General features: G+C 41.1%; 1 long non-coding RNA gene across 1 annotated transcript in view; it reads right to left on the bottom strand.

The window, feature by feature from the left end:
* LOC142870931 (uncharacterized) overlaps positions 1 to 10,342 on the bottom strand; it is a 43,453-nt gene extending 33,111 nt beyond the window's left edge. Inside the window, exons 1-2 of the long non-coding RNA XR_012919272.1 lie at positions 10,260 to 10,342; positions 102 to 185 (exon numbers count right to left, since the gene is read on the bottom strand). This is a non-coding gene — a long non-coding RNA (uncharacterized LOC142870931). The remainder of the gene's footprint in view (positions 1 to 101; positions 186 to 10,259) is intronic.
* Positions 10,343 to 20,536: the final 10,194 nt, after the last annotated feature.

Below are 20,536 nucleotides of genomic sequence, written 5' to 3'. Positions count from 1 at the left end.
TAGTGATGATCAGTTGTTTTTTTATTATCACTGATGATGCGTGGGCAGGTGTGTGTGTTCTGCCCAACTTGAGGTGTACTATAACGTAGTGGTTAGCTTACCTGAGTTTGTGGCTTGACTTTACCACTTGCTAGGTGTTTGACCTTGGGCAAGTTTCCAAACTTCCTGTGCCTCAGCTTCTTCATCTGTAAAATGATTATTAAATTAGTACTGATTTCCTAGGGTTTTTGAAGATTAAAAGAGTTCATGCATATAAAGCACTTTGAATATTACCTGGCACATAGAAAGCGCTCATGAAATGTTAGTAAAAACCATCTTCCCCCACATCCCTCTCTCAACTTGTCAGCTGCTTAATAACGGGGATAACTATCCTTATTTTATATTCTCCGTGTAGCCCAGAACATACCTACATAAGATATTGAATCAGTACTTCTTAAGTGAAAGTACTTCTTAAATTTTTGAGTGACAAATTGAAAATCATATCAGAATAGTACGTTCACATTTAAGTCCAAACAAATAAATTCCAACTGTCACAATAAATGCCCCAGTAATTTAAATACAGATACTATTTTTCAAGTCCACAGTTGCTGACAGAATTTTAGTGTTTTTAAGGGCATAGTTTAGGAAGGTAGTAGCTTTTCTTGTCCCAGTTTCTGAGCATACTCTTCCAAGTGGTGAGGGCAAGAATCATTTCCCTGAAGGACTTGACATTCAAAGGTTTCATCCAGCTGAAAAAGAAACTACAGAAGCACCACTAAATTACTTCCTTTGCAGGCTAATATGTATCCTATTGTAATACACAATCCAAGAAAGACGGATAAATCCCAATGCTCATCTTTTAAAAAAGAATGTGGAGTAGCAGATGAGTCTCTTATTTTTTCCTTGTTAAAAGCACTTCGGATTACACATAACCTACTCCTACTCTTTTTCTCAGTAAGCAATTATATGTGCACTTTCAAAGTTGTCGGTAAAGTAAGCCTAATGGGCCAAAATGTAGGATCAGTTTTGGGGGTTATTTTTTTCCTACTTCCCACTGCTATAATTTAGTTTGGACTTTTTTTTAACAGGAGAGTCAGACTTTACATTTCAATGGACTTCAGTTTTCTCAGAAACACCTGTCTCAGTCCACGTTTGAAGAAAAATAACTTATAAATGAGAAAACAAAAGACCTATAGTGTTATGCAATAGCATAAGAGAGAATTATATTCTGTAATTACAAATTTCCAAGCATTAACCTTGCTAAGATGAGGACAGCAAAAAGCTCTGATGGCTCTTTCAATACTTGGGTTATGTGACATGCTCTGAAATATTTCTTAGCTGCTTCTACTGACTTTAGTTACTAAAAAATATATTAGTCATTCTATAAATAGCTTATCAAAAATACCCTTTTGCATCTGAAGCTTTCTTTACCTTAAACTCTAATGGGAAGGTTAAGATTTTCTTTTCACTTTAATCAACATTGTTTTCTTTTTTAAACAGCGAGTTTCCAGTTCCCAAGCTTGGTTTAGTGAGTGTCCAACCCATGACCATCCTGTATAAAGTGGCAGGTAACCAGGCACAGGTCCTGTCCCCACAGTGACTGTCCAATTATTGCACAGACTGCAAGGTCCCTGAGGCACCACTGGCGGAGGAGGATTAGATGAGAAGAGTTTCAATCAGGTAGACAGGCTGCGTGCAGGGCCTCCTGCTGCTGAGGGTTTGGGTATGTATGCATGTCCTGGAAAGGGGCCCAGAGACTGTGTGGCAAGAAAAAAAAAACTGATCTGAATATCTAAAATGTCTACTGCATGTTAATAATGTTTTATTGGGGCTAGAAAGCACATTATGGAGCAATTAACTGGACATCATTGTTTCTTCTTTGTAATAGAGCTAGGTGTTCTAGGCCAGCAGTCCCCAACCTTTTTGGCATCAGGGACCAATTTCATGCAAGACAATTTTTTCCATGGACGGTGGAGGGGGGCAGAGGCGGAGCTCAGGAGGTGATGCCAGCAATAGGGAGCGGCTGTAAATGCAGATGAAGCTTTGCTTGCTCCTCTGACACTCACCTCCTACTATTCAGCCCCCTGGTTCCTAAGTTTCATGGAAGACAATTTTTCCACGGACTAGGGGGTAGGGTGGGGCACAGCAGAGCTCAGTGTTCTGGTCCCTGTTCTGAGTGGACATGAATTTGGGGGGACACTATTCAGCCAAGCACACCTGGACACTTCTCACCCGTTCACCCCATATTTTACCTCCCATCTGTCCCAACACACACATCTGTGAGATTTTCTTTTTTTTCCTTTTTTTACTTCTTTTTTTTTTTTTTTTTTTTGAGACAGAGTCTCGCTTTGTTGTCCAGGCTAGAGTGAGTGCCGCGGCGTCAGCCTAGCTCACAGCAACCTCAAACTCCTGGGCTTGAGTGATCCTTCTGCCTCAGCCTCCCGAGTAGCTGGGACTACAGGCATGAGCCACCATGCCCGGCTAATTTTTTTTTATATATATATATCAGTTGGCCAATTAATTTCTTTCTATTTATAGTAGAGACGGGGTCTCGCTCTTGCTCAGGCTGGTTTTGAACTCCTGACCTTGAGCAATCCGCCCGCCTCGGCCTCCCAAGAGCTAGGATTACAGGCGTGAGCCACAGCGCCCGGCCCTTTTTTTACTTCTTATTTGAAGATAATTGTAGATTTATATGCAATTATAAGAAATAATACAGAGATCCTGTAAATCCTTCACCAATTTTCCTCAAAGGTAATATCTTGCATAACTGTATTGTAATACAATATCACAACCAGGTAATCAACATTAATAAAATCTGGCAACTTTATTCAGATTTCACCAGTTTCACATGCATGTGTGTGCATGGGTGTGTCAAATCTTACAGATTTCACCTGACTGAGGATATTGAGAGAGATTGTTTCAGGTCTGAGATATGACTGGTTTTGCATATTTGCATTTGGAGTCTGAGGAAGTGCACAGAAGTTTCATGGGAAAAAGAATCCAAAGCACATCTATATTTCTTTCTTCTCTATTCTTTCTTTACTAATTCAGATCTGGCTCAGAAAAAAATAAAGTGTTTAAAATCCCAGTGGCATCAGCTGTCTGGAGATGACTGTATATAAGTCTTATTCCACATTTCAACTTCTTCACTTCCTCGTCATCATGGATGTTCCAGATACTTCCATCTATTCATTCCTTTATTTGACAAATACACAGGAAGCACCAAGTTTGTGTTAGGTGTTGGGGATATGATGCTGTCTTCTCTGTGCTTGCAATAAAAGTAAGCAATTAGAACAAATTCATAATCAGGCAACCATAATACATGAAACAAAAGGAGAAGTACTGTGGGGGCACACAAAAGGGAAACCTAACCCACTGCAGAGTTCGGGGAAGTCAGGGACATCGTCCTGGAGGAAGGAATGCCTACGCTGAGATATAAATGACTGAGATAAGGAAGCAGGGAAGAAGAACCATTCCTGACTGAGGGAACAATAACTGAAGTGTTTCTAGAGATGAAAAATATCCCCAAACATCAAGAAACTGAAAATTATTTTTTATCACCCAAAGGAGATATTTGTGCAGATTATAAGAAGTTAACGATATATGAAAATGACAGGTGCACCAGCTTCAGAGGAAGGATGGGATTCAGAGAGCAGGAGGCCCTGGCGATGAGGGTGGCTTTGCTACCGTTGTGTTGGGTGGGAATGAGAGACGCCGGCACAGGTATGTTTGCACATTTCCTGCAAGAAGTTGCAAGAACTCGCCTGCGGTGCCCACTACATTCTGGGTGCAGCAAAATGCACGGCACCAGCTGGAGTGAAGAGGTGATGACAGGGCCAAAAGTGTGAAGGAAAGAGAGGAAATCAGTCGAATATCCGTGGAGCACAGGAGAGAGAGCTGACTGAAGAAACTTCAAATGACTAGAGGGCAGCACCACTGTCAGAAGTCAGGAATTTACAGCCGCATCCATCCGAACATTCTGTGGCCTCTCCAGCAGGCTCTCGGCCCCCAGGCGAAGACTGAGTGGGTAGAAGTCAGATCCTTCCAAGGTTTGGGCTTTGCCAAAAGGAAACAGTGCAGAGCAGCAAGCAAGGGAGTTGATTATAGTTGTAATTTAAGCTAAGTAGAAAAGCCAGTAAAAACAAGAAGCTGGTGGCTAAGGATAGAGTCAAGAGATAAAGAAGACACCATCTTAGAAGACATGGTGAGAAGGAAGAGCAGAGAGAGCTGGAAGTTGAGAGTCTACGGTCTGAGGCTGTGGAAGGTCTGAATTTGTTAGGTTATAGGCAATATTCAGAATTTAATCCAAGTACAGGGTCCTGTGTCCGGTTCCTGGCCACACAGTTCAGGAAGAAAAAGAGGCTCAGAAAATAGCTAGAAAAAGAGGTTCCACTCAAGCCCTCTTATATCTGATCAGCATTGACTCCCAAAAAAGCAATGGAGAACAAGAAGGAAAAGGTATCACTTTGAGAGAATTCTCTCTGTGCAGTGATTTCTTATTAACACTTAATTTAAGAAAGAGACCATTCCTAGAATTTGAGAACTTGCTAAAGAAACAAAATATTTCTTTTTCCCTGAAATTGACCTTGCTATTTAGAAGCCTCCAAACCTTCCTGGAATTATTGTTTAGAATTCCAAAGAATTCAGTGAAGATTTTCAAACACAACTACATGCTCTGCTAATAGTATATACAAAGGACTTTGTCCTCCTAGAATCACAGGGTATATAATTCAATCTTCTTTAGAAATAAAAGGGCACTCTGGTAATTCTACTACCAACAACAAGCACCAATTTCAATCAGAGTTTAATTTCCAAATTGAGACCCACTTTACTTGAGGTCAACCCTGTTAACAAATTTTTAAATGTGTAATATAATACATTGTTGTTGGCTTAAGTATAAATGCCAATTTCTCTTATCACAAGAACTCTGACATCTCAAAACTGCCATTATTCATTTTCCAGTCATGTAAATAATATGTAGAAGAACTATCAGAGGCTTACATAATTTTTGGAAGGGAGAATGAGAAAGATTCACTTCCTAAACCAAACTCAGTGAGATTCAAGGGCCAGAGAGTCTAGAGTCTTGGTTCAAATAATTAAAATATGTTCACGAAGGTGACCACAATATCTTATCAAAACATAACCAGAGATAATTTGGCCATAGAAATATCAGAAAAATTTCTTTTCGCTCAGCCAGAAACCTGAGATTATTTTCTCTTCTTGTGTACATTTTAGGATATGTGGACACAAAGTAATCAAGACTGCAAAATAACCAAACTCTCCTTGCACAAAGACCTCCCCAAAAGATCCCATATCTCTGTTTGCACTTCTCATGAATTCTTGCACTTCTTGTGGTCTGACTTGTACATTGAAATGCTCCTGAAACTTCTCATCTTCCCAAATTCAGATGACACTTTCTATGCTTATCTGACATGATCTCTGCAACTTCTGTCCTCATTGGCAGCTATTTCTTCCTTTGAACACTCTTACTCACATCCATTCTCCTGTTTTTCCTTCCCACTTCTTCTAGCCATTCTTTTGTAGAGTGGCCAGTCATGCCCGTTTGTCCCAGTTTTAGCACTGAAAGTATCATGTCCCAAGAAACCCCTCTCTCCAGAGCAAACCAGGATGGTTGGTCACCCTGGTCTTAAGCTTCTCTTAAAGATTTCATATGCTTCAGTTGATACTAAAATGTTGGTGTCCCAAGGGATTCATCCTCTGCTCTTTGCACCCTATACAGTCTCCTTGACGGCCTCGGCCAAAGAGAGACTTCAAAAACCATGAGGTATCTGTCTGATGGTTATCAAATCCATAACTTCTCCAAACTCAAACTGCCAATATAGTTTAAAATATCAAAATAGAACACACCTTGCACAAACTCTACTTCTTATTGTCTATCTTGGTAAATGACCAAATATCCCATCCACCTGGCCACTCAAACCAAAACACGCCTGGGAGTCATCCTTAATTCCTCCTGCTCCCTCACTCCAGTTGAGTCTACCTTCTAGATAGCCATTCCCTCATCCCTATTTCTCGTATACAGCTTTTGTTTGGGCTTCATAATTCCCCACCTGAAATAGAGTGGACTCTTGAACAACATGGGTTTGAACTGTGTGGGTCCACTTATAGGCACTTTTTTGTCAATAAAAGTTACACTGAGTGTGCCTGCCTCCCCTTCCGCCTCCTCTGTCTCTTCCACCTCTGCCACACCTGAGACAGCAAGACCCCTCCTCTTCCTCCTCCTCCTCAGCCTACTCAACATGAAGACAACAAGGATGAAGACATTTATGATTATCTACTTCCACTTAATGAACAGTAAATATATAGTCTCTTCCTTATGATTTTCTTAATAACATATCATTTTCTCTGTTTTACTTTATTGTAAGTATACAGTGTATAATACATATAACATACCAAATGTGTGTTAATCAACTGTTCATGTTATCAGTAAGGCTTCCATTCAACAGCAGGCTATTAATAGTTAAGTTTGGGGGGAGTCAAAAGTTACATGCAGATTTTTGACTGTGCAGTCGGTGCCCCTAGTCCCTGCATTGTCCAAGGGTCAACTGTATTACAATCCACTCTGACAATCCAGTAGGCTTTCTAAAATGCTCACCTAATTAGCCTTTTTGTCATTTAGTAGTTCCCCTGTGGCTTTCAGAGAAATTCAGCTCCTTAAGTTAGAACAGTAAGGTCCTCATGTGAACTCTGCCAATCTCTATGGTCTTCTTTATCCGCTTCCCCACCCTCCCTCTGGCCAACCACCTCTCCCCTATGTCTGGGGTCCAATCACTCCAAACACCTGCAGGTATCCAAAGCTCACATGCCATTTCCCGCCTATGAGCCTTCCTACCAGAAATTCCCTCTGCTAGGAGTGATCCTCCCCAACCCACCCTTTCTGGACCTTTCCTATTCAAATAACGACACCTCTGTCTGATTTAGTTGTCCTCCTTGGGACAACCACACACCCTCTATCAGCGCACTTATTTCCCAGGAGCCTCGTCATTGGTTATGTGTATGTTCCTCGGACTGGACTTTGAGCAACTTGAGAATGTGATCCATTTTCTGTTTTAAATTCAACACCTAAAACAACAGTGCTCCATACAGGTTTGTTGAATAAAAGAACAAATGAGTAACCCATGGGCAAATGAGTTAATACCTACAAGCCAGCTGGGTTGGCTGTAAATGGTTTCATGAGCTTTACTCCTTGAAGTTGATGTTTTCACATTTTCTACACATTTTTAGAAGCTACAGAAGTCTCCAGAGTAGTGAGAAGAAAGCAACATTCCCACTTATGAGAAAAAGTATGCGATGAAACTTGACTAAAAATATCTATGACTTCATAAATGTGTGGTGAGAAGGATTTTTTTAAACAACACATTCCAAACATAATGAGAAGGATTTTTACAAAATACTTTTCAACTGTTGGTTGAAAATGAATAAAGCAATCATTGTTTGACTATCTTTGACCCTATGCCAGCTAAGGGAGTGAGCACACACCAGGAATGTTCAGGAGGGTCAGAAGAATAAGACATAATCATTGCCTTCTGGAAGCTCAATATCTGGTCAGGAGACAAGATATGTAAGATGGACAGTGAGAAGGAAGAAATATATACCAAAGTGTGGGAAATGGCCTACTACAAGTAAGGCCAAAATGTGCCATCAGTTGACTTTGTGGTAAGGCCGTCAACCAGATGAAGCTAAAAGTAAGAATGAACAGGACTATAGGGTCAGCCAAAAACCTACAAGGCCTGGCCTCCATGAACTTTTTGAAGACCCCTTGTAATTGGCCCCCAAACCTACTGAAAGATAAAGGAAACAGAGAGCAATCAAAATATTTTTGTTACCATAGTCATGTAAGAAGAGAAAGGGGAAAATTAAAATGCTTCATCTTCAAGCAGCCCTCATTGTACGGGAAGTGTCCACAGCTGGTGGAAGGAGGTGACCCATGGGATATGGTCTTGCCATGCTGCATATCTGAGAGTCAAGGACAGAGACCAGCATGGCGGAGGATGGGGTAGCACAACCGAGGAAACATCCAAGCAGAGAAAATCCTAATTCTCTGTGAGGGAGGTCCATATCTATGGAACATATTTTAGTACAACAGATAATCCATTGTCATATAATCAAGAAAGTGAGACCAAATTAGTAATAATGAGATTTTAGAAACTACAGAAATGGGTGGGTGATTTAAATAAAGGGGTACTCTGATACTGTACCAGGACAAGACATAGGGCTGAGGTTTTCTTGTAAAATAATGACTGCTTCGTTGCCATGCCATGGGACAGCAGCCAGCCAGCCACTGGGCAGGGCTAGCTAACAGGGCATCTAGCAGACACAAAGGACCCAGGCAGTGAACAGTAAATCCACAGAAACAGAGACAAGGCTAGAAAGCTTAGACAGGTGCCCTAAATCTAATCATGCAAAAAGTTTATTCCAAACTGACGACTGAGTAAGTTCTTAACTTGTTTATATTTGGTTAGCATTTTTCGGGTTTTTTTCACATTCATTGTTTCATGGCATCTCAAAATGACCCTGTCAAATAGATGGGATAGAAATTATTTTCCCCATTTTATGACCAAGAAAAGTGGGACTTGACATTACTAAATTACTTGCCCAAAGTCCCACAGAAAGTAAAACATGGAGCTGGGTCTAGATTTCTGATTTCTGGTCCAGTTTTCTTTCTCCTATGACAGGAAGCCTCTCTGATTTAAGCCTCACCCTATAAAAACATGAATGAAGAGCAGGGGTGGGCAGAGGAGGCAAGCCTGCCACCGCTAGGGCCTGGTTCCTCGATAAGAGAAGAAAATTGCAAGGGCAGCATGATTGATGGAGAACCCTGGAAGAAGATGGCAACCTCAGTCACCAGGTGTCACTTGGGTGACCTATTCATCCAGTTTATCCAGGTCTGTCCCTGTTTTAGAATGGAAAGCCTCACATCCTGGGAACCTCTCATTCTTGGGCAAAAGCTCTAGCATCAGAAAGAAGGCCTATATTTCAGACTCGACTCTGACAAGTGACAATGCATGTGGCTTTTGGTGCATCATTTAACCCTCTGAGCTGCAATATGGAGATGGGGTTGGTCATTAGTACTGGCCTTTTCTGTTTAGTTAAACCCTTTGAAATTGTCTCTCTTTTTTTGGTCAAAAAGGGCCACATGTTATTATGGTTACACCTGATACTTCATAGTGCAATTAGGAGGACAAATGGGATTGTGTCTATGAGAACATTTATAAACAGTAGAGAACGAATGAAATATAAGTCATTATTATTATTATTATAAAAGGACCCCTTGCTATCCATGGCAAAGTGGACAGAGGCTGAAGTGACCAAGACCCTCACTCCGTGGGAAATCCTTGTTTTGTAATATTTTTAAGACTTCCTGGGAAAAAAATCACTATTCTTTTAAATTTTCTCACACAAAATTTTTTCCTGCTCAAGAGTAGTGATCATTCTGATGTCTACCACAGAGTCAGAGGAAAAACCAAGAGGGTTTTGACATCTGGTTTGTTCTTAAAACAAGAACACATTTTGAAGGTTGCATTTTAGATATGTGTCACAGTGGAAATAAATAAATAACATTTATGGAAAGCTAGTGAAAGCAGACGCAAACCACAGAAATGGCCCTACTTAGGACACTGGAAAATAACACTGGGGAAATGCAAATGAATGAGACCCCCTGATTGCTGGAGATCATATTAATTTGGTGTCACCCAGAAATATTTGTATAATTAATTGGGTGAGAAATGTAATGATATTGTTTCTGTCTCATACACATCTCTGAGACATGCAAAAACAAAGAAGACGGAGCTCCTACCCTCTCCTTCCTTAAAAGAAAAGAAAAAGGGAAAAATAAGAAGCAAAAGCCCTACAGAAAGGGCACGATCTATCTTCTGAGCCAGACATGAGCTCAGACAAGGAGGGCAATTTAGAGCTGTTGAAATAGGTCCCTTTGGCCAAAGGCAGCTCTGTGAGCCTTCTCTGACTTCACAGAACACTCACAGGCTGTCTATAACAAGGACACGATTTCTAGAACATCTGACTGCTTCAAACACCCATGTCGATTCTGCAAAAGTGACATACGCAAAAATATGTACAGAAGCCAAGTGAGGAGTCCTGCCAGCCGCGCTGTAAGGAGAGCGCAGCTAACGCCCCGCAGTCTCTAAGTGACTCCTGCGGCTTGTTTCTGCTATTCAATTACATTTATATGACTAGATACTAATGTGCTAATTTGCAAATAATGCCTTTGTTCCCCTTATAACGTTGAAAGTTGTCATCACCTTTAGGAAAAAAAATTTTCTCAGGCTCAGAAGTCACCAGCACACTGTTTTATACACGTTCAGTAGTCATATAACCTTGGGAGCTACCGTTGCTGCCAAAACCCTTTCAGAACATGGAAAATGAGGTCTAGAGCCAGGCCGATTAGTCAGTCAGTGGGGACACCTGCCCCTTCTTCCCACCACTTGCTTGCCAGGGGCAGGAGGCTGGCAAGGTCCCCAGCAACTGGATCTTGGCTATGGGCTGCCCTGACGAGGGAGCAGACAGCTGCAACCGCCCCAGGCCCCAACCCTGCAGGCGCGCATGCGCACGCACGCACGCACACGCATGCGCACAGCTATCCTCACTGTTGCGGTCTTGATGAGAGGTAGTAAAATGCTCTGCTCTAGAGAAAGGAATCAGCATAAGCCCACGGGGGTCTCAAGTTTTAGCAGTGAAGCAGTGGCGAGTTTTATAGGGACGCAGAGAGAACCCACCACAGATGTCGATCCTATCTGAAACCACTGACCTGAGAAGCTGCCTAAATCAAAAGGACCTAAAGTGCGAAAGTTTCTCAGGCCTCACTGAGGTGCTCGGAGAGCCGACCCAGAAGTCCACTGATGGGAGGAGGAGGAGGAGGAGGGGAGGGCAACTAACCTTTAGTAAGCGCTTATCAAGGCATCGTTTTAAGAGCTTTGCACTTCACAACAACCCTATAAAGTGAGAACTATCCTTTTTTCCGGTTTCCACATGAAAAAATTGAGAACCAAAGGGTTAAATCATTGTCAGAGTCCATGACAGCAGGCCAGCTGGCTCCAGAGCCCTTGTCGTGTGGCCCCCCTGATGCTCACTGAAGAGTCCCCTTTGCTGGAACACCGCCACAGCGGGCGGCTCTTCACAGCGCCGGCCCGCACCCCTGCTAGAGTCCCCAAAGCGACTGCGTACGGTTGCACATGGCCTTTCTATCCACAGTTGGTTGTACTTCCAAGAATTTAAAATACACAAGTGCACATAGACATTTATGGTGCATTGTTGTAGTTTGTACAGGAAATAATCCACATTTCCATCAACAGATAGCTAAATTCATTACCACGTAGCCACACGGAGCACTAGTCTATAGTCAGGTTCCACCCTCTGCAGCCCTGTAGGCACATGGCTCAGCCAGTGGGTAGCGCCCAGGTGGGAGAAAACCATGCCCTTTCCTCTAAGTGGAAGCAGCCCCAAGGCAGGGCACTCGCACAAACCACACACTCTATGTGGGAGAATTACCACTCAGAAAGAGGCGGCATACACCCATGCATAGAGTATGCCTAGCCTTAGACCATCTCTGGAAGGACACATGGGAACCTGATGACCACATTTGCCTCTGAAGATAGAACTTGAGGAACTGGAGGGTGGGGGAGTGGACTTTTTCCTTGCAGGCCTTTTTGTCATGTTTGCATTTTGTTTTATATATATATATAAATATATATATATATAATTAATAATTATATAATTAATAATTATATTATTATAATTAATTATAATTAATAATTATATGTGTAAATATATAATTATATAATTATTAATTATATATATAAATATATAATTTATATATATAATTAAAGAATATATACATTATATATATAATTTAAAGAGTTTATTCTGAGCCAAATTTGAGGACCATGACCCAGAGCCACACCCAAGAAGCCTTGAGCAAATGAACTCCCATGTTTGCATTTTTACGGATGTGTGAACCAAGCATACCTTTTTTTTTTTAACAGAGTCTCACTCTGTTACCTGGGGTAGTAAAGTTTGCAGTGGCATCATCATAGCTCACAGCAACCTCAAATTCCTGGTCTCAAGGGATTCACTTGCCTCAGCCTCTCAAGGACCTGGGACTACAGGTGTGCACCACTACACCTGGCCAATCTTTCTATTTTTAGTAGAGATGGGGTCTCACTCTTGCTTGGGCTGGTCTTGAACTCCTGAGCTCAAGTGATCCTCCTCCCTAGGCCTCCCAGAGTGCTAGGATTACAGGCATGAGCCATGTCATCCAGCCAAGCACACATTCGTTATAAAACTAAAATCTTAAATGTTTAAATAAATAAAACAATGAAAATAAAATACTTAATGATCCATCACAAAAGATTAGAAAATGATAAAACAAAAAAAATCTCAAAGTCCAACAATTTGGGGAATGGATAAGTATGTAAGAAGATACATCTTCAGTGAAAAGTTGTATAATCATTAAAAGTTGGGAGTGCAGAAGCTGTATAGCAACAAGGGAAAATGTAGACATTTTAGTGTCAACAAAAGGGTAAAATGTCAAATTGTACATGCCGTATAATTACAACCACAATAATAGGAAGAAAATGGTCTTCTCTTAGCAGCTAGAATGAGTTTTTCTTCTGAAGGTGAGGATGGGGGCCACTTTAATTGGAAAAATGGTTTAATAAGCCCTTAGGGGCAGACACCCAACCCTTGGCACTTCAAAATCCCAAGGGAATATGTCGTGTCATGGAGTAACTAGATTGTCAAACAGTACATTGTATGGTCATATTTGATAGCTGCATAAGTAGATAACAAAGAGCTGACAATATTTTATAAAACATATTTTTCCTTTCTTATTCTTGCTGATTCTTACTCATACTTAACATTTCAGCCCACAGAATATGGGGTTCACAGTCAACAACTGAGCCCCGAGCCGGCTACTTGAACATGTCATGACTCCCCACATTACTAAAGCCCCCTAAGTCTCAGAATCTCCATCAATAAGATGGAAATGATAACAATATTTACCCTTCAAGGTTATTTTGAGCATTAAATGAGATTATGGATGTGTAAAGGCCCTTGGGCAGGAAACATTTTACCCAAGTGAATAAAGCTTATGCTGTTTCAAAAACTACAGAAAAATATCCCCAAGCAATATAGTTGGCAAAATACACAATTTTGGGATATCATATAATTTTATGGCATTAGCAATTCAAATGTTAATAAACTTAAAACTAATTATATATTGCCTTCTCATTTTTATTTTATTACCATATGTACTTATAAATAGAATGTAGCTCAGAGAAAAATAGGAGAATTTGACTCTTCCTTTACTTTAATTAAGGCCTCTTAAAAAGTAAAAAAATAAAATAAATAAAAGACCTTAGAAAGGGAGGTTGTCTTTAAAAGGGGAAATGTCACTTTCTTGAACTCACTTTTCGAAATGCAGCAACGCAGCAGGCTGCAAATGAAATGGAATGAAAAACTCAGTGATAGCTGCCTAAAAATTTCACACAACTTAATCAGAATATTCCCCCTCGTTCTCTGATATAGCTAAGTAAAAATATTCTTTCTACGTTTACCTTTCTTTTTCATTATATTTAATGTAAGCGCACTCATGATCTTAAGTGATAAATTGTTCTGCATTATCTTTATTATTATTATTATAAATAAATCCTTGTTAATCAACTGTAAGTGAAACTCAACTTAAGGTCAAGACCAGGACACAGAGCCGTGAGGTTGCAGTCAAAGCCTTTCTGGTCATGGTCCACAGTCATATTTCCAATCACTCTGACCATCTCCGAGTGTGTATTTGGAGAGTGTATACCGAGTGTGTATTTGGAGTCTTTGGGCAGAAAAGGACCTTCACGGGAGGTCATCACAGGGATCTCACAGCCTCATAATGCGTCCAACTCAGGGGCTGAACAGCCCTTGGTGTTAGAAGGATCTTCTTGACTCTCAGCCTCCATCTGCTCCCATTTAACCACTTCCATATGAGCATCCACTATAGTCAATAGCCGCAAATGATCGTGCACAGCAACTGTAGCCGACAGCCGTGACATGAAGGCCCACAGTCGAGCATCGACTTTAGTGTTAATAACAAAATTTGACTTTTCTAATTTTTTACTTATCAAAATAAAATTGTGAACATTTAAAAATAATGTAATAAAAACATATATGTATATGTTACCTATTCTGATTTACATTACAAGTAAAAATGCCTGTAAAGTAAAACAAGCTTTCAGTGCTTTAAAGCTTTCCTCATCACACAAGAGCAAAACGGATTCGTCGTCAATGCACAGCCCAAGCTATCGTGTGGACCATGCATACCGGCTGTGGGCAAGGTTTCGCAGCCGGTTAGCGCCTTACCGAAGTGGTTAACTTCCACCCACGAGCCTAGATCTTCCATCTGGAGCAACACTTGAGATCGATCCTCCTCCTAAGAAGATAACTACCATGTTCCCCATCAATCTCCTCTTCCAAGTTAAATATAATCAATTGTATTAATTCCTCCTTATAAAATGTGACATCCAGACTCCCTCACCATCCTGGTGAGACTTCTCTGGATGCAAGCTTCTCTGCATATTTCCAGGGGATATACTATTCCAAACATCTAAATTGTTCAGTGCGCAGTGGAACTCCTCCTATGAGCAGATATTACCTCTATTACTATAACATTAATTTGCACACATTTTATTGTTTGTGCTGAGAGGAGGTGTTTGTTCAGAAATCTTTATCTCATTCCAGATATATATTAAGTTTGGTCCTTATAGTTGGAATTATCATGATTATATGAATAAATTTCCATTCAAAATTTTTAGAAAACATCTTAACATTTTTTATTTAAATTCAGCATCCTTATATTCCTCAAGGTCAAAGGGAAAAAAAGAACCTCACACATCTTACTATTATAATTTCAAAAAGCATGCTATGAATCTCTACAGAGGGCAGGAGACTTCTGAAAAACACCATGCATTCAAAGCAAAGATGATTTTTTTATCTTCAAAATATACACTAGCTAAATGTTTTGAAGGGGAACACTATTTCAAAATACACTGACTGGGTCTTGTACCAACTGGATAGATCTTAAATAAAAATTTGATAAGCGTAAGCTAAGCAAAGCAAGAGCTGCAGTTGGGATGAGCTTTAAATGTGTTTTATTATTTCTCGAGGACCTAGCATAATACCTGGAACACGGTAGGCATTTAAGGATCAGGCCTTATGTAGATGCCAGAGAGATACCTGTGAACAAAGCAGACACAATACTCCACCTACACGCAGCTTACATCTGCACACACACCGGTAGGTATGTGCAGGGGTAGGCATGTGTCAATGAATTCATAAAAGCAAAAATACAGAAATGTATGCTCCCCCCTCACTTTCCATCACAAGAACAAACCAGTACAATTATGATCTTATAGGCGTAACTCTGAAATAGAAATGTTTCGTGGTTCACTGTCATCGAGGGATCACTGATGTTCTACAGATTCATTGGGCAAAATAAAATAATTCAGGCCTTGAAATAAAAGAAGAGATGTGCCAAATCTTGGATTTGTCTATTTAACAAAATAGGGTCATCATGCTTAGTCATTTGTGTAGCTACAATAAAGAAGAATAGGTAAGTGATATAGCTTTTAAAAGTACATATTTTACATCCTCCAAGTATTTAGTAATAGGGTTTTTTTCCTGTAGCCTTCCTTTTATAAAGGAGGAAATTGAGACCAAAAGACATTAAAAGATTTGGCTAATGTGACACAGTACGTGAGGGTCACTGTGGGGGCCAGCTCTCCAGTCTCCCACGCTCAGTCTGTGCTCTTTCTGTTCACCCCAACTTCTCCCTGTGACTTCCGGACAGAGGAAACGGAGATGAGCAACTGGAATAGAAGGCACAGGAGATCATTTTAATATGCTTTTCTAAAACTCTAGAAATCAGGTTGAAAAAGGCAAAAGTTAAGATTCTTACAGAAGGGAGCTTGCACTAAAAACTATGAATCTAATGCTCAGCACAGCATATAGTAGGTTAAATGCTCAAAGACTGGTAGAATTCAACAAAATGTTTTCATTCACTTCAAACTGATTATCCCCAGCATCAACAATTTATGCAGTCAGGGATTCCTGGCAGCAGGCATATGCCATTAAAAGAAGAGAAATTAATGTCAGTGATACTCCACCTTCTACCTGCTCTTTTAGTGACTAAATTTGGTCATAATATTTGGTTTGAGTAGAAAATAACAGATGGTTATAAAAGTCCCATGTACATCTTAAAGAATATAGGAAAACAGATGTATTTATGATGCCATACTGCTATAGCTTTTGTCAAAACTAGCCTGCTTTTGACCTATATAGTCAAGAATGTTTTTATGTTTGCTCCTGTGCTCATTTGCCTGTTTGCTCATTCAAATTTTCCTCTATCATCTATTGGAATCTGGATTTAATAAAATTTTTAAAAAATTTTTAAAAATCACTAACTTTAAATTTTGGATCTGATCATCTGTCTAGGCAATATCAATCACAAAATATACTGATGATTTTAAATTCCTTTGATTTATTGACACTCTTACCAGAAATTCTATATTTAAAATGAGTATCATTCCTGGGTAATGCAGCCAGTGTAGCCATTGCTCAAAATATTTTCAGAACTAGTCTTTAGAAAATGCCTTCAGAGCCAGATTACAACCCTTGCAAGAAAATCACCTGAATTACTTGAAAGTCACATCTCATTTGGGACTGATCTTGATATCAAGTAGTTTGATGATACGTTTACTTCAAACATGGGCCACAAACACTGAGAGCAAAGTTCCTGGCCTTCCGGCAATCTGATTTAAAACCCAGCTCTGAAGCCTTCTAGCTGTGTGAGTTTGGGCAATAACTTGCATTATTTTTTATACTTTGGAGTAAGTCTGTTATTAAACAATAAATATGGTTTTATCTAAATAAGTTTACATCAAGTCTATTTTCTAACCCAGGTGCCAACAGAGGATGCAGATTCTAATAGACATGCAGAGGCTCTCAATCAGACAAGCCCAGGTTCAATCCCAGCTCTTCCACTTAGTAGCAACTCACCTCAGACAAGCTATTTGTGTTCTATAAGTTCCATTTTCTTCATCTGTAAAATGGGGATAATAATTTCTTTCTTGAATGGTTGTGATTCAATGAGATAGCCTATATACTCAGCACGATTCTTCGCACACTGAAGTGCCCACTAACTGTTGGCTATGATTGTCGTTTGGATGCAGGAGGAAATGAGATGAATAAGACCCAGTTTCTACCCTCACATTACTCAGAAGAGCCCAGTGGGGCTGGAGAGAGACAGACCAGGCAGCAACTGTAACTGCAGTAAATCCAGAGGCAGACAGAAGTCCCCAATTCCACGTGGAAACTAAGTGAGAAATGGTCATATCTGCAGCTGGTGGGGCAGGGGTCGGAGGGATTTGGTGAGTTAAGGAAAGACTTCTGAGGAAAATGCTCTTTCAACCGTGTCTTGAATGAATAGGAATCCCTACGTGGTGGAAACAGCTAAGGCCCAGGCACAGTTATGCCAGCATGGGGCTTTGGGGACCAGATGCTGATGCTGCTGTTTGGAGCCTGGGAGACCACCCGTGAAGTCAGATGGGGGATGGGGAAGGGGGACGTCCACTGTGGGGAGGGGTTGGCTTATCAGTTAAGAGCTCTGACTCTGGAACCAAACTGCCCAGGTTTGAGTCCCGGCTTAGCAGCTTACTAGTTAGTGGCATGTCCTTGGGTAAAGTGATAACCTCTCTGTTCCTCAGTTTCCTCCTCTGTTAAAAGGGAGTGTGATGGCCTCTATCTCATAAGGTTATTATGAGGATTTAACAAATTCATGCGTGTTCGATGAATGTAGCTATTATGATTAATTATCATCATCCGTGACCACAGACAGCAGGACTAGGGAAGGCAGAAAGAGTGGCTTGACCTCTGGGGAGGAAGGATTGTTGTAAGCAGGCTGGGCTCCTGTGCCACACACCGTCATTCCATGTCCCAGCAGACAGGTCAGGATTAGCTTTCGGCCAGCCTTATTATCTCAGCCGTGGGAAGACCCTGAGCTAACACACAAGGAAGGAAAAATGAAGGGAGGCCGACCTTTTAAACAGGTACGATATCTTTAGAAGCATTTTGATCTTTTAAACAGGTACGATATCTTTGGAAGCATTTACTCGCATGTATAAGTTATGGTATACCTAATAAAACCTTCCACCACTTTAATTTACTAATCTTCACTGAGATAAAAATAAAAACTATAAACATATTCAAAATAAGCCTTGTGCCTTTCCCTGGTAGCTAAATAAATAATTGTATTCAAACTGAAGAACTGGTGAGAGTCCCACTGCAATGCTGCAGTTTAACAATTAAGCAATACTACCCCTTGCTTTCATCATTGAATTTTATAGAATATTTACTTGCTGGGAAGAGTTGAATCAGCCTGATGACATGAGTAATCTCAGATCTATGAAGGATATGGCTATTTATAATTCATGAATGTCCTTTAAAATAAGCTGCTTTTGCAATTAATACTAAATCTAACCTTGCTTTGTCTATAATTTCTAAAAATTTGATATCTGAATGTGATAACGGGTTGGCTGTTGCCACCAGCCTGGATGCGCTCGGTGTTATACTGTCCTCTTGTGGTGATTGTGGAAAACTGCAGTCTGCAAGTTTTTTCCTCTTTGATTTCTTGTTACATTATTTTGTCGTGCTTTACATATCCCTGTGAGCTGCCTTAAATTCTTTCTGGAACAAGGCAAAGTCTAAATAAATAGACAAGCAAACTTATAAAACGTAAGTGTTGCCTAGTGGGTAAAAGCATGGGTTGGGAAGTCCGTCTCCCTGACATGGGTATTACCCTAAGCAGGTAAATCCCAGCTTTTAAAGCCGGGGGAACCACCACAGGACTGTAGCCAGCTACTCCGGAGGCGGAGGTGTCAGGATCTCTTGAGCACCAGTGTTTGAGACCAGCCTGGTGAAGAAACAAACACAAATCCCGGCTCTGCCACTGAAAAGCGGCTGTGAGAACCTGGGCTAGCTGCTAGGGTGGAGGTGGGCTCTCTGTGCCCAGTTCCTCCTCTAAAACTTGAGGATAACAGCCTCCACTCCATAGTGTCAATGTAATGGAAAGCACTAGGGGCAGAGCTGGTCCATGGTAAGTGCCATGTAAAATGACAGCTATTGCTACTGCCTAAAAGGTACATAACAGCCCATTCCCAACTACAGTGTAACAGGAGTTGTAGTTGTCAGGGACCCACCATGTTCAGCCCAAGGAGCAGCTCCTTGGTAAGAATATTTGGCACAGTACAGAAACTGAAATCCCAACCAAGCCAACCCGTGATTATGTCTTTTTTCACCAAAGCAAGGAAGTCATGGACGTCACTATTGTACATGGGACCTTGCAGCACATCCTGTTTGGCCTCCTTGTTTTACAGTTATCACACAGAGAAGTGATAACTCAGTTCTCCCGATTCCCTTCCACCATGGGATAACTGCTCAGTGCTCTGAGTCCTGGTGAACACAAGGAATTTCCATGAAGAGGAAAGAACAAAGCTGTGACCAACCTGCCAGAAGTTACCTACCCCTGGTCTTGCCCGAGCCACCACAGAAGTTGCTGAGGAATGGCCCCCACGCAAGCCCGTAGGCACAGACAGGAATAGAGCTTTAAAGGCAGGAAGGCTTTCCTACCCTACCTCACCCCCAGTTTTAGAAACGCAAACACTCTCGAGAAAGTAAGTGTAAGAACTAGCCCGGTTGAAGGATGACAGGGCAGTGGGTACTGAGAATGCTGGACAATTTATACTACTTGAGCTAACTGCAGTGTGAGGCAGGCTTTATAACGTAAGGCAGGCTATTATGTCTGATTCCATGGGCTCTGCAACATTTTTAGAATCCATGTCCTCCGTGATGGCCTGTGATGCGCCACCATGATCTGTCTTCAGACCTGACAACCCTCTCTGGAAATTGCCCTTGTTGAAGGTCATGCCCCTCGCCCAATGTTCAGACAATGCAAACATGTAAAGACCCAGCACCCCCAGAGCAAAAGGGCTCCAGAGCCCCCATGGGACGTGCTGAGGCCCTAGTTGAGATGGCATTACAGCCCAGCTGCCCCTCGCCCTCCTGCCTCCTTCCCTGGCATGGGTCTGGCCCTATGAACACACCAGAAACTTCCTGCACATTTATCTCCACTTCCCAGAGAGACCAACCTTTATATTTTCTGATGTAAAAATCCCACACTTCACTCTTCTTGACTTTTTTGGGGGGCCTTTTTGGGAGGTAGGGGTCAATTTAAAATAAATCCATTGCATATTTAACCCCTACAATCTGAAGAGAGTGTGTACTTCATATCTAGCAAAACTATTTAAAATGCTCTTTGCCCTTTGCTGCCATCTAAATTATCCTCCATGTAAATGGCTGTTTCTCCCCAAGCCTAATTCCCATGGCCTGAATGCCTTGTCCCTCCAAAATTCATGATGAAATCCTAACTCCCAAGGTGATGGTATTAGGAGGTGGGGCCTTTTGGAGGTAATTAGAAGAAAAGGGC

The sequence above is a fragment of the Microcebus murinus genome, chromosome 5 (genome assembly GCF_040939455.1).
Source record: "Microcebus murinus isolate Inina chromosome 5, M.murinus_Inina_mat1.0, whole genome shotgun sequence".
NCBI classification, from domain to species: Eukaryota; Metazoa; Chordata; class Mammalia; order Primates; family Cheirogaleidae; genus Microcebus; species Microcebus murinus.
This window is presented reverse-complemented; position numbering and strand designations above follow the sequence as displayed.